This window comes from Triticum aestivum, chromosome 5A (assembly GCF_018294505.1).
Source record: "Triticum aestivum cultivar Chinese Spring chromosome 5A, IWGSC CS RefSeq v2.1, whole genome shotgun sequence".
Classification (NCBI taxonomy): domain Eukaryota; kingdom Viridiplantae; phylum Streptophyta; class Magnoliopsida; order Poales; family Poaceae; genus Triticum; species Triticum aestivum.
The window spans coordinates 690765984-690779789 of NC_057806.1; the positions used below are offsets into that span (position 1 = coordinate 690765984).

The 13806-nt window shown below is 43.2% G+C and overlaps 1 long non-coding RNA gene across 1 annotated transcript; it reads left to right on the plus strand.

The window, feature by feature from the left end:
• Window positions 1-8799: 8799 nt before the first annotated feature.
• On the plus strand, window positions 8800-13537 carry LOC123106038 (uncharacterized). Its single transcript, XR_006451175.1, has 3 exons — window positions 8800-9391; window positions 9483-11373; window positions 12853-13537. It is a non-coding gene; the product is annotated as an uncharacterized lncRNA (long non-coding RNA).
• The last annotated feature ends 269 nt before the right edge of the window (window positions 13538-13806 follow it).

A 13806-nucleotide genomic window follows, 5' to 3' on the forward strand; every position in this document is an offset into this window, starting at 1 on the left:
ACAGAGGGGCTTTTCTATAAAAATGCCAATGACGTACGACCAGAAGCGATGACTGCTTTATTATTAGGGGAAGATTATTATTATTATAGTGTAGATGTTGGTTAGAGCATCTCCAATTTTGTTGCGTGCATCACAATGACGCAGAGGCCACGGCATTGAAATAACTATTTTTCCCAACAAAGTCCCGTTTCCTAATATAATCCAGCTATTGGGGGTGTTGGGCCAAAAACATGCTTCAACATACCCACTTTGCCCAATAAAATATTAGGGTATTCCACTAATTCACCCCAACTCCCCCAATATCTAGAGAAATTTGGCTCTTCCTATGCCTCTTCCAATAAGTGCCACATCAGTGTGTCGCCACCAAGCCCACTGCGCATCCGCGCCACCATCATGGGTTGCCTGACATCCTCCTGTTGCTGCCAGCCCGTCATCACTGTCGGAGAGACATAGGGAGATCACATTGATAAAGTGAGGCATGTAGGCCAGGTTGGGTATTGCGGAGGAGATTTCCGACCATATGAGAAAGTATCACACCTGCAAACCCAATAAAAATATAATTTCGCTACAAATAGAACGCCAGATTTATTAGGATGGCAAAGCAAACATATTTGATGGCAAATTGTGTTGTTGCGAGGATGGCAATTTTCTTTAGCAAGCATGACATATCCTTGACATGTTCAATTTTTTTGCTAGGTTTTGCCATGCTTACTAAAGAAAATTGTCATCCTCAGCACAATAAAATCTGCCATAAAAAACATTCAATTCGACATGGTTAAAAATCTCACGTCAAATTTCTAATATTACTGTAAAATTACTGGAGAGGCCGAATAACCATTTGTTAGTGAAGATTTTTTTGGGAACCTATCGGAGATGCTCTTAGTGAGTACATGTAATGGCGACACGTGGTGGGCTCTTATTTGTTCTGTTCCGTGCACATGATCCAAGCAATTGTACTGTATATTTTGTTCTCGTGGATTTCTATACTACGGCGCGCTCAGGTTGTACATATACTAGTACCCCGCGCATGAGCGGATGGAATGTTGGCGTAGTTAAACAAACTACACATTATATGGCAGCTAGCCTGGAGTACAAAGGGTGAACTAGGGTAATGCGTGATTTCGTCCATCATTTACGAGATGGAAAGGTAAATTTATTTAAACTCACAATATACTCATGTAACGCATGGATATGATTAGGCTTGCACGCATGCATGGCTGGGAGCCGACATGCATGATACTACATATGTCAAATTGTCAACTTTGATCCATGGAGACGATCGAGAGAACAGTGCATGTTTTCGCAGCTTCCCCTTGGCCTCGGGCACCAGTGCCATCGACACCATGCATGTGCTAGCTAGCTTGTGGATCCGCAATTTTTCTTTTCTTCCTTCCGTGCGAGACCGAATGCTATGCATATACACTCATCGGTCTAAATGTATGCATGCATATCCTACCTCTACGAGCAGCTTCGAGAGAGACCGAGCACCGATATCAAGATTAGGACATAGAACCCGGCAGTGTGCAGATTTGACCGTATAAGAAACCTAACCAAGTCGGTCAGTTTGCGGCTTGTCTGCATTATTGGTTGCATGGGAGGCAGCATGGATGGATGGATCTCTATCGGCCATGTCTCCCGGTGGCTACGTAGTACCCCGCAACAACCCCGGCGTTGTTTCGGGATCCATCCATCCATCCATCCATCCATGACGTGTCGTGATGCGTATGTAGTTGGCTAGCTAGGCTGTGAGCTCTAGCCGCCAAATCCACGAGTACTCTCGGGAGTCGTGGCCTCCTTGTTGCTTACCGCCAATTGCCCGATTCCCTGGCATCTATGCATGCAAGCATGGTGTGCGTGATTGACATTGACGCACGGGCGGGCAGCCGAGACCGAGATACTCCCTTCGATTTTTTTAGTTCGCATATAAGATTTGACTGAAGTCAAGCCTCGTAAAGTTTGATCAATTTTATAGAAAAAAGTAACAATATTCATAATCTGAAATCAATATCAATAGATGTGTCATGACTTAAAGTTTTATATTGTATAACTTTAGCATGGCAGATGTTGATATTTTCTCATATAAATACGATCAAACTTTATGAAGTTTGACTTCATAGAATTTTAATATGCAGAGTAAAAAGGACCGGAGGGAGTATCTTCCATCGATCACTTGCCTAAGCGCATGTACAGTGGTAGGTAATGCAGTCATAATTTCGAAGTGAAATGGGTTGTGGATGAACTGTATATTATCTTCTTTTTTTTGTCACTTCGAAATTTTGTTTTGTATCTATGTTTTGTTATGAACATTCGCATGATCAACATGATGGATTCTTTTAAGATGAATGCATTCTTCAGTCTCCACATCCGAGGATCTACACAACCTAATTAATTTCTTACGGCATCTCAGATGATTGGATTAAAGGGGAGAGAAAGGGAAAGGGAGCGCCTATTACAAAGGGCACGTGAAAAAAAATTGCGTCACTCGCTTCGCTTAGACCACTAGATTTTTCATCCAGCGGCCAGAAACAAATCGCACACTATTTATCTTCTTCCTCCCGCCACCTGTGGTCGATGGTGCTCCCGCGCACGCCTCGCCGCACTACCCTCCCCTCAACCGCAGCCCACTACCTCCCAAAGCACTCCCCTCAATGTCGGCGACCACCACGCAGTAGTCAAGTTTCAGACTCACCCTCACCGTCTCCGCGGCAGCGCTGGCTCCTGCTCGTTCACGGCTCGCACTCACCGAGAAGTCTATGGCCTCCCCCTCTCGTGCTCGGGGTGAAGCGGAAAGTGAATGATGCAAAGAAAAACAAATTCACATACCTTTCAGCAAATTTTGGGCAACGCATGTTCAATGCAAAATTGGATTTGCCGTCTCCACATGCAGTCGCCTCCACCTCTCCAAATATGCTTAGGGTTCCTCTGCCTTCCGTCGGCGCCACTGCCGATCCACCTTGTCCCTGGTGGCTCTAGGGCCATGGAGGTGCGGTGGATCCCGCCCCTTGCCGGTGGAAGGGCTTCATTTTTAGATGTTTCTTTGAGTTTTTGTTAGGATTTGTGTTATGCTTAGGAAGGTGTGATGGCGGCGAAAGATGGAATAACGTTTCTTCCCGCCTAACCCCCGTCCCGATGGTGCATCTAGCATCGTCAGAAGGCGTGTGGAGGTGTGTTTTCGACGGATCTCGCAGCATTCCGTCAGTGGTTGTCTATGGTAGATCTACTCGGCTCCTGTCTTTGTTCGTCTACGTGTGTCTTTAGGTTGTATCCTTCCGATCTACTTATCTCTTTGTCGGCGACGGTTGCTATTCTGGTGCGCTGGTCCTATGGGGTCTTAGCACAACAACTTCCTGACTGTCAACTACGGCAAGTTTTGCCCAGCTCTAGCGAGGCAAAGGCGACGGCGGTGGTGCACCTTCGACTCGCTTCAGTGCTGGCAGTCGTCGTTCGGTGGTCTACGGAACTAGATGTAATTTTTATTATTTGTGATGTTCGTTGTACTGTCATGATTGAAGATGAATAGATCAAAAGTTCTAGATGTAATTTTTATTATTTGTGATGTTCATTGTACTGTCATGATTGAAGATAAATAGATCAAAAAATTTAGATGTAATTTTTATTATTTGTGATGTTCGTTGTACTACCATGATTGAGGATAAATAAATCAAAAGTTTTTCGGCGGCAATTTTTGTGCAAAATTGGATTTGGTGCACAAAGAAGTTCCGTAGATTTGATTTGTTGCTGTTGTTGAAACAAAGGTTGGAATCAACGTGCGCCTGTGTTGGACGTACGTGATCTGATCTGGTCATGCATACATGCATGCTGTTCCTCCTGCTACTCATTGCACGATACCTACCTTCTGCATCATCTTCCTAGGTACAGTACAATACAACCAATCATGCATGCATGCACCCTGATCTCGATCGATGGATGGATGGTATCCCTCTCCATTCCTTGGAGCTTTCTTCAGCATAGATGCACTTGTCCTTTTCTCGGTGTACCGGCCTCCGTCCTACTGCTGGTATCCAATGTTGATGCTGGTCACATGTACCAAAAAAAAAAGTGGAAGCTCAGATCGATCGTTATTGATCAGTGGGATGCCACTGTTGGTCTCTACGCTTGTCAAATTTGTAATACTACGTTGCACTTCTATGCTTGTCAAATTCCTAATGAATTCCAGATTTTACTCTCTATTTTGATATTTCTTGCGCCGATTAGCCCATTTGACAACCTCGCTACGTGTTTCTAATGGCCGGGACCCAGCTGGTGAATCGCTCAGAAAAGTTTAAATAAATGGGGTAAAAACTGGTAATGTTTTGCTAATTTGGACCAAAACTATTAAATGGTGTTGTTAGTGTCAAGAAAATGTCAAAGCATAGGGTAAAAATTGGAATTAAGAGGATGCTCTTACCTCCAGGCAGATCCCAGGACTAGGGTAGGACAAAGCAGTGAGAGTACTGGGGACAAGCAGGAGGGAACAGATCCGTGGGAGGGAGAGAGGAAGGAACGCTGTCCCCCTGGCCACCTTACATGCTCTATGTTTTTAGGGACTATCCATCCGTCCATCCAAGACCCCAAGTCCCGAGAAGATCACCATGGATACCATCATCACCACTTCACCACCACCACCATACAGATCAATCCATCCTTCCACATTCCCACACAACATCGGATTGTTCACTGCAAATGTATAGTGGTACATTTGTTTGCTTGGCCCGTGTAAAGTGATCCGTTTTTAGTGATCCAAGAGATGTGAGGAGTTGCTCTTCCGGGCCACCGATATGGTGGGAGTTGTTGGGAAGAATGAACATCAGCTACATGCACCTAAACTACTAGCATAACTGTGTGTGTAATCATAAGTACTCCTACCAGTGTTATGCCACCAGCTGGATAGTATTCCAGCCGTGTGATCATGTGGCAAGAAGCTGCCCACATGTCAACCAAGCACAAATATATATAGTGCAGCGCTACAGCCACACCAATTGCTCCTTCCTATGAGGATCACCACATATATCTGGAGGGAAATATAATAGTGGAGTGCAGGCTCACAAAACGACGTAAGTAATCAGCCGCTGCACCTTATTTAAGAAAAAAAATGAATGACTAGGAAAAAATAGAGATATCGGCGAGTTGAGGATGAAACTCAGACTGCCTAGCCCACCATGCATGGTGCTACCCAGTAAGTCCAAGGGCATAGCCAGGATTTAGACATGAAAGGAATGGAGAGAGGCGAAAAAGCCATTGTTCACAGACCAGGCAAAATATTACGATACAAGTCTCAAGATAACCTTGACAACAAGGCATGAAAATGTATAATTGGAACTATGGAAAAAGAAATTTGCATTTAAATTGAGCTCTGCGAGCACCAGAATGCAAATCTCATCTTTGTACCTATTTCCTTCTTCATACAGAAGAACATGTATGGCCAAAGAATGCCGTCTCCATTTTATTTCGAAAGCGAACTAGCTACCCAAGGAATATTAGTGAAATAACTGTACTATAATCAAAGATGGTTCTTTCCCTAACCCGCTATATGGATACTCTCTCATGTTTGGCTAACACGGGCTGTCCAAAAAACTAGAATCGCCGTGCTTCATCTTGCTTATTACGAGAGAGCTCCCAAATCTGTTGGCTCTTACCGTGCTAGGTCCTTTCATATCCGATGCTTCCAATTCTACATTGATCTGCAACTTCTACTAGTGTCGCCACATTTTTTGATCATCAGATTGCATATCAATATGAATTGGATTGGAGCTGTCATATATCTTCACATGTTACTCCTCAGATGGATTTACATTCTTAACATTAGAAATGTTGTAACCTGAAGTTGAAGCAATGTGCTTGAAAAAGAATTTACCCCTCTAGTTGTTGGTGTCCTTCGCTTCACCTTTAACTTTGGGCATAACATGCACATAATTGATAGACTAATCTATTGTTTTATACACAGTCGCACTGATTAACTAGACTAAGATCATAATTCATTAAAACATTGTTTCATGATATCCCACCATCTAAGTTTTTTTAGTCTAAACACACCCTCTTTATTAGTCAATGAAAATGTTAACCGGAATACAATTGATATCAGGAGGCTGTAGGAGCCAGAGATGTCTACTAACAGTAAGACCTAGAGCATGTTTAGCAAGGTTATGTACCTCAAAAATTGATTCTCTCCCCTCGGAAGTGAATGAGCAAGAGCTTCTATACACAATCGTACTCATCCATCGAGGTTGTTATCTCCCGTATAATAATCCCGCGTAGCCCTCCGGTTCCATTCTTGTTGTCACTGACTATGCCCTTGCAATCAGACACAACTTACAGATGTTGCAGAGAGAGATCATTAGCCAAAGCTACAACTTCTCGATATGCAAGAGCTTGTAATGTTATTGAGTCAGTCACCCCCGGGATCACACATGTAGAGGCGTCAAGATAAAGGCATGCTGAGTGTCTGCATACAACAGTGAATGAGTTAGCCTCCTTCTGATTCTCAAAGAATGAGGGGCAAGGGGATTGATACCGAGAAAGATTTCTTCTTATTATAAGACGTGATTTGATCTGCATATGTTTGGTAAAAGAACAATCTTCTCCTTTAATCATATCATAAATGGAGAGTGTTCAATTAAAACATGAAAACGTGACTCAATTGGTCTTAGTTAGTCTTCGGGGCGGAGTGGAAGAAGGGCGGAGACTCTCGAACGAGGAAAAGGATCCCTTCGAAAGAATTGACCGAGGAGCCGTATGAGGCGAAAATCTCATGTAGGGTAACTTATCTGTCGACTTTTCCACTATCAACCCCCAAAATACAAAATTCACATGCGGTAATGTATCCATCATAGTGAAGATCCAACACCTTGCACTAGGTTCTCTAGTTTGAGTTACTGCTGCTACCAGGTCCTGATCTGCAAGTCCCCAAATGCACCGGGCCATGGTACAATCAAGTAATGAATGTTGCCATGAGTCAGCTGCTCTTCATAGTCCGCAATAAGATGCTTGTATCCTGGTATTGTAGCACCTCTTTGTATGCTGGGTCGGCTGTTGCTGGTCTGGTCTCTTGCATCTCGTCATGTGCTAGTATCCAATGGTGCTGCTATCTAACGCTTACAGAGAGCATTAGTAGCAGACTACTCACTTAGGCCTGCCCCACAATAGCTGCCGCCTTTTTTGCAAATTCATTTGAAAATCTAATATTATAATCAAATTCATAATAATAAGGTAAACATATTATGAATTATGTAAAATTGCCATGTATAAAAAAATAAACAATTAGTACACATCTACAAAAATTATGTTTAAAAAATGTATTCACTTATTTTCAATAACTAATAAAGTATCTCTATATACATAAAGTTTTCTGTAGTTAAAAGTGTTTATTAAGTGATTAGAAAGTGTTCACACATTGTTAAAATATCCATGCAATTATAAAGCTACATACTTTTTCTAAATAGTAAGTTAAATTTTTAAAAAGTGTTCACATCTTTTAAAAATGTATATTTTTCAAAACTCTCCATGCATTTAAAAAATAGACATGTAATTTAAAATACTCATACATTTAAACTTATTTACGTATTTCTGTAACTTTTCAGGTATTTCATAAATATTAATTACTTAACAAAAGTTTCTCTTAAAACTGAATAGGAAGACATTCAAAAAGTAAATAATTTTTTTGAGACAAAAAATAAATAAATAAACCACCGAATGCGACACCTGGGTTACCAGGTTAGCCTTTCTCAGTTTGGCGCACTGATCCAATTGATCAAGCATGGGCTAATGAAGTGGCAATTCCTAAACGGCGCCCGCTGCGCCCATTTTAGTTCTTTTCACTAACGGGCGCACACCCCCGCAGCGGGTTGGGCTCGGCCCGTCTACGTTCTTTTTCTTTTGCTTTCATCCCACAAAAAAAAAAAGCACAAGCGTGGGTGGGAATCGAACCCACAACTTCTTCGTTATATATGTAAGTCACAGTAACCAAAAATGCGTGAACGTTTTTCAATTTCTTGATTTTTTTTTCTTTTACATCCTCTTCCCTCTTTTGTTCTTTTTATTTCTTTTTCTTTTTTCCTTTTCTCTTTGAATTTCTTTTTCTTTGTTAAATGCATGTACTTTTTCAATTTCTTGATTTTTTTCAAATTCGTGAACTGTTTTTCCAAATCAATGAACTTTCTTTCAAAATGATGAACTCTTTTTAAAATTGATGAACTCTTTTCAAAATCGATGAACTCATTTTTTTTAAATCGTTGAACTCTTTTTCGAAATCGATGAACTCTTTTTGAAAATTGATGAAGTCTTTTCCAAATCGATGAACTTTTTTTCAAAATTGATGAAATCTTTTCAAAATCATTGAACTCTTTCCAAAATCGATGAACTTTTTTTCAAAACCGATGATTTATTTTTTCAAAATCGATGGTTTTTTTCCAAAATCAGTGAACTTCGTAGAAAAATCGATGAACTGTTCTTAAAAAATCATGAACTTTCTAAAAATCGATGATCTTCTTTTCAAATTTACCTTTTCCTTTTTCGAGGGAATTTATATTGGTTCTTATTAAAGCAAACGTTAAACAGGACTGTTTTATAGAACTAGACATAAGAACTAGCTTGGTCTAGTGGTTAAAGCGTTAAGCTGCGACTGGGGTGGTTCTGTATTCGAATCCCGGCCTTTTTCAATTTCGATTAGTTTCTTCCCAGCACTTTTTAGACGTCCCGAGCACACAGGCCTGCGAGCCGTTGGATGCGCGATCACGGTCCCCAGGTGTGCCGCTGTCGAACGAAATCGTCCGTGCTAATTCAACCGCCGAAGCGGCAGCCAGTGTAAAATAAAAGCTTCGCTATTTCTTCCCAGAAAAAACACCTAGCCCGATCCCCTTTTCCTCGTCGAGCAGAGGAGCGCCGGCGCTGATTCCCGGGTGGTTGAGGGGGAGGCGGTAGATTGGAGGAGCCCGATCCTCTCCATCCTCTCTCTCGCGACCCGATCCTCACGAACTCCTCCCGGTGACGCACCCGGCCTCCTCCAATCGGTGAAATGCCCCCTCCCACTCGTCGGAGAGCGTCGTTGCGCCTCCGCAGCCGCCGGACGCCAACAGCCCCTCCCCCCGCCACCGCATCTCCACAGCCGCCGCACGCCACCGACCCCTCCGGATCGCCGCATCGCCAGGATCTCAGCAGCCTGCCGGATGCAGCCGCTGCGCTCGGATCCCCGCGGCCTCCTGGATCCGATCGCCGCCGGGTTTCCCGCTCCAACGTCGGGCCGACCCATATCCACGACGAAGGCGAGCGCGCACTGCCTCCATGCTCCTCATTCAGGGCCGTTGGCCCTGACACCGTCACAGCGGGCCTCTTTCTCTCCAGCAGCTCGCTGCCGACCGCATCCGGGACGGCCTCGACCTCCTGCTGCTAGCTGCTGGTGCACCTCCGTATCCCTACTGCTATCTCCTTCTGCACCGTACAACTACCCTAGCTCCGATGTCTGAACTTCTACACCTGACCGTGTACAGGTGCTGGCTATAGCTTGGACTAGAGCAGGAAAATTGCATCAAGGTAGCAGGTGGATGATGGTGTTTGTGCCTTTTCTCTTGAATTGTTGCTGGTGATGGCTGCAATTTGAAGACGTCGGTTTTTTCTCTCCTTTCATATTCTGCAATTGTGCTTCCCCTATGCGTGATGATTCTATTGCTTGGTGCATTGTGGTTTGGGTTGTTTTACTGCTTGACATTGATCTGTGTGAGCCTGTGACAGTTGGAGAGATGATAGTAGCAAGTACAAACTCTCTTGAATGGTTAGTTGATAGTATAGTGGTAAATGTACTATGATCATATAATAAAGCAGGAAAAATTCAAGATTTATATTGAGCTATTGGACTCATTTCTTCTATTAGACTTGCTCAAACTTGCATGATGTTTTGATAAGTAGATGCCTCATTTCTGCTATTGGACTTGCTCAATGGGTCGACACTCGACAGGCAATTTGTATACCCTATTTTATTTCTTCGGCAAGTTGGCTGCAGAATCTATGGGAATTGTCTACAAACCTAGTATGAGTTCCTACCTTTTAATCTTTTTTTCTAAACAAAACCTGGATTGCCTGGATATAGTATGCAATTTGCTTAGATTAGAGCACAACTTGCCTACAACAACTGAAACATTTGCCCAGGGGACACAACACAACTTGATGTTCCACACAATATAGGTCCACTTTTTTTGCCTAAAACTTGTAGGCAAATTGCCTACAAACCAAGTAGTAGGTGCTCCTAACTTCCACTACTTTTTTTCTGCGGCTAGCAAACCAATGAGTTGGCTGCAGAAACTATGGAAATTGCCTACAAACCCAGTACGAATTGCTACCTTTCAATCCTCTTTTTCTAAACAAAGCTTAGAGTTGCCTGGATATGCTATGCAATTTTCTTATATCAGAGCACAACTTTCCTTCAACCACTGATGCATTGACACAACACAACTTGATGTTCTACACAATATAAGTCCACATTTTTTTCTCGCAACATGTCAAATTGCCTATGAACCAAGTAGTAGATTCTCCCGACTTCCATTATTTATTTTTTCTTCGGTATTCAAGCTAATGAATTGGCTACAAAATCTATGGAAATTTCCTACAAACCCAGTGCAAGTTTATAGTGGCTACTTATAGTAGTTGCTCCTGACTTAGCGTTTTTCACTTGGAGCAGAGGGCAAATATAGAGGCTGATTATTGTATCACGTACAGTACTACACATGAACGGATACTTGTAGTTGTACAACACAAACCAATCTGCACAAGAGACGCATACCCCCTTCCTCACTTTAACCTCAAAGCTTGGCCGTGCCCCACCTTTGTATTTGCTTCGATCCTGCAGCACTACCACAGAGGGCTAGAGGCCTACGACGGCTACAAAGATCCCTCATGCAGACTAGAAGCATAAAAATTGTTGCTATGCTAATCTATGCCATCCCCTGGCAGGGAGAGGAAGATGAACATGAGAGAGAGAGGGAGAGGGAGAGGGGGAGAGAGAGAGAGGGAGGGAGGGAGAGAAGAAGATGAACATGAGAGAGGGAGGGGGAGGGAAGAAGATGAACATGAGAGAGAGAGAGAGAGAAGATGCAGTGGCGTTCATGATTCTGAGTCATTTGTATGGTTGCTACTACTTGTACTGCAATGACTATCCTATCCTATCATATTTGAATATTTGACTAGTAGTACCTGCTCTTGCTAGAGCAAACGAAAACCATTGCTCAAAACGCTACCCCTAATCACCTAAGTGTCGTAAATATTCTTGCCTAAAAAAATTGTTTGTTTTGCTTGAAGGGCCTCACTAAATTCTCAAATAATGTCAAAGCAACATTTTCGAGGTTTTGTGCACACGCCCAAGCAAGAGGCTTCAACATACACTTCCAGGTAAGCTTTGCACAAAGCTATCCATTTTTTGTTTTGTTTTTTTGTTTCGGCAAAAAAATAGGAGTTGTCTCAAACTTATATGCATTTTGCCTACATCCTAGCAGGACTTGCTTTTTTTATTTTCCATCTTTGCAAGTAAGAAGCTTTGCCAGCCACTTCAAGATGAATTTCACACATCCCCAGTAGCTTTTCAACTAGTTTTTTCTGCCTCCCAAGTAGCTCGTTGTTAGTTTTTTTTTGTCCCAAAAAATTAAGGGAGTTGCCTGAAACTTATGTGCAAATTGCTACATCACAGGAATACTTGCTTCCTACGCCGCCCTTTTATTGCCAGCAAAAAGTTTTACCAGCAACTTCCACGTAAAGTTCGCAAAACCCCCAGAGCTTTTTCCAACATGTTCTTTATGAATTCCTAGTAGGTGCCTTTTTTGTTCGGCAAAAATGAGAGTTGCCTGAAACTTAAATACAAATTACGTACGTTACAGGAAGACTTGCTTTTGATTTCCCCTTCTCTTTTTTGGCACCAAAGTAACAAGCTGGCTACATAAATAGGTTTTAACTCACAAAATTTGCCTACACCGCAAACACAACTTGCCAAGCAGAAAAAAGTGCAAAGCACTATCCTACTGATGATTTTATTTTTTCAAAAACAAAAGTTGCCTACAAGCATTAGGGAAATTGCCTACAACTCAGCACAACTTGTCTAACCAAAAGCCACACAAGAGTATCATACAAATATAGAAAAAGTGTCTCACAACCATTTTACTAGGATTTTCGCTGATGTAGGCAAACTATTTCTTTGCTAAATTCCTGTTTTTCCTGAACAATTAGAACCTTTTTCCTCAGAATTTTTGCTGCCCCTTTTACTGCTGAGTTGGGGGGGGGGGGATGGGTCAAATTATTTTTAAGTTTTTCCAAACAACGAACCTATAACTTGTGTTTTTCAATGTCCACATTTTTTTCAAAGGAACATTATGTTTTTTTGTCTGGCACTACCAAGTCAGAGTGCATTACACAGTGCATTGCAGCTAGTGATGAGTAAGACTTGCTTGAAATTTGGCTGTGACTTGCTAGTGCTAAGCATGTGACTTGCCTGCTCTGCATCTATGATTTTCCTATTTTGCATTTTGTGATTTATCTGACACACAAACCTTTTCCCCCTCCCTTACTATGTTTTCCAAACAACAAACCTGTAACTTGTGTGTTTCAATGTCCACAGTATTCAAAAAACATTTTTTGCATGCTTCCTATAAAGGAACGCAAGGTTTTTTCTACCCTCGCAAGTCAGAGTGCATTACAGAGATTTGCCTATTGGGGTTTACTGAACTTGCCCAAAATAACTGCCATAAGTTGTTGACGGTTTTTGCTCTCGATAAATCAAACTGAAGAACCAACCTAATACAAGGACTCAAGGAGGGGTTGCATGCATAACATCCAAGTTGCATGCATAACACTGATGCCTTTTGTGTTTCCTTGTTGCAGGGATCAGGGCATAGTGGCACACCCCCAAGTTGTCCAGATAGAGAGGTGGCGCACGGAAGGTTCAAGTGCTGATGGGTTGGGTGGATGGATCCTGCAGAAGATGGAGGAGGGAGGGGTTGATGGGGAAGAAAGGGTGGAGGAGGAGCGGGGAAGGGAGAAAAGTCTCCAGAGGTTTTGTGTTGTGTGTTCACACACACTGGGTTGCGTCGGTTACGATTGGGAGAAAAGGGAATCTGGCCATGTGCACGATCAGATCGTTTCTTTCCTTTTTTGACGCCAGCTGGCAACAAGAGAGGGTCAACTAATTTGTTTGTAATACGATGATTCTCCTGCGCATTCAGTGGTCACTGATGGTTGGAGTGATGCGCCTATGGAATGGTTGGGGGGGTCCAGATCCTAGTGCTTGTTAGCTTCGTGCTGCAAGTGTTCCTGCTCATGCTCGCCGGGATGCGACGGCGGAACATCTCCATTGTCCCAAGGAACCTCCTCTGGCTAGCATACCTGCTGGCAGACTACATAGCGGTATACATCCTTGGCCACATGACCTTCTTCGGCAAGTCGCACGTACACCAACAGCTCATGGCGTTCTGGGTGTTAGACTTTGTAACGTAGCCTAACTGTGTAATTTATATATTGTGTAACCTTATAAATATATGTGATATGCCACCTCTAGAGGGTTGAGCCAGTTTCCATAAATCCTATGTTTAACATGATATCAGCCTAAACCTAGAACCTACTCCACCTCCACCTCAGCCGCCGCCGTCGTGCCCCCAACCCTAGGGCCGCCGTCGCCGCCGCTGCCATGACCGCTTCCGCCTCCGGTTCCGCCAGCTCCGGGGTCATCCCCGCGATGCTGGCCGCCCTTCTCAATCTTCCTGCCCACGCTGGTGCGTCGCCGCGACCCCAAGTCTTCGGCACCACCGCCATTGGTTCGTTGTCCTCGGCTCCGATCCC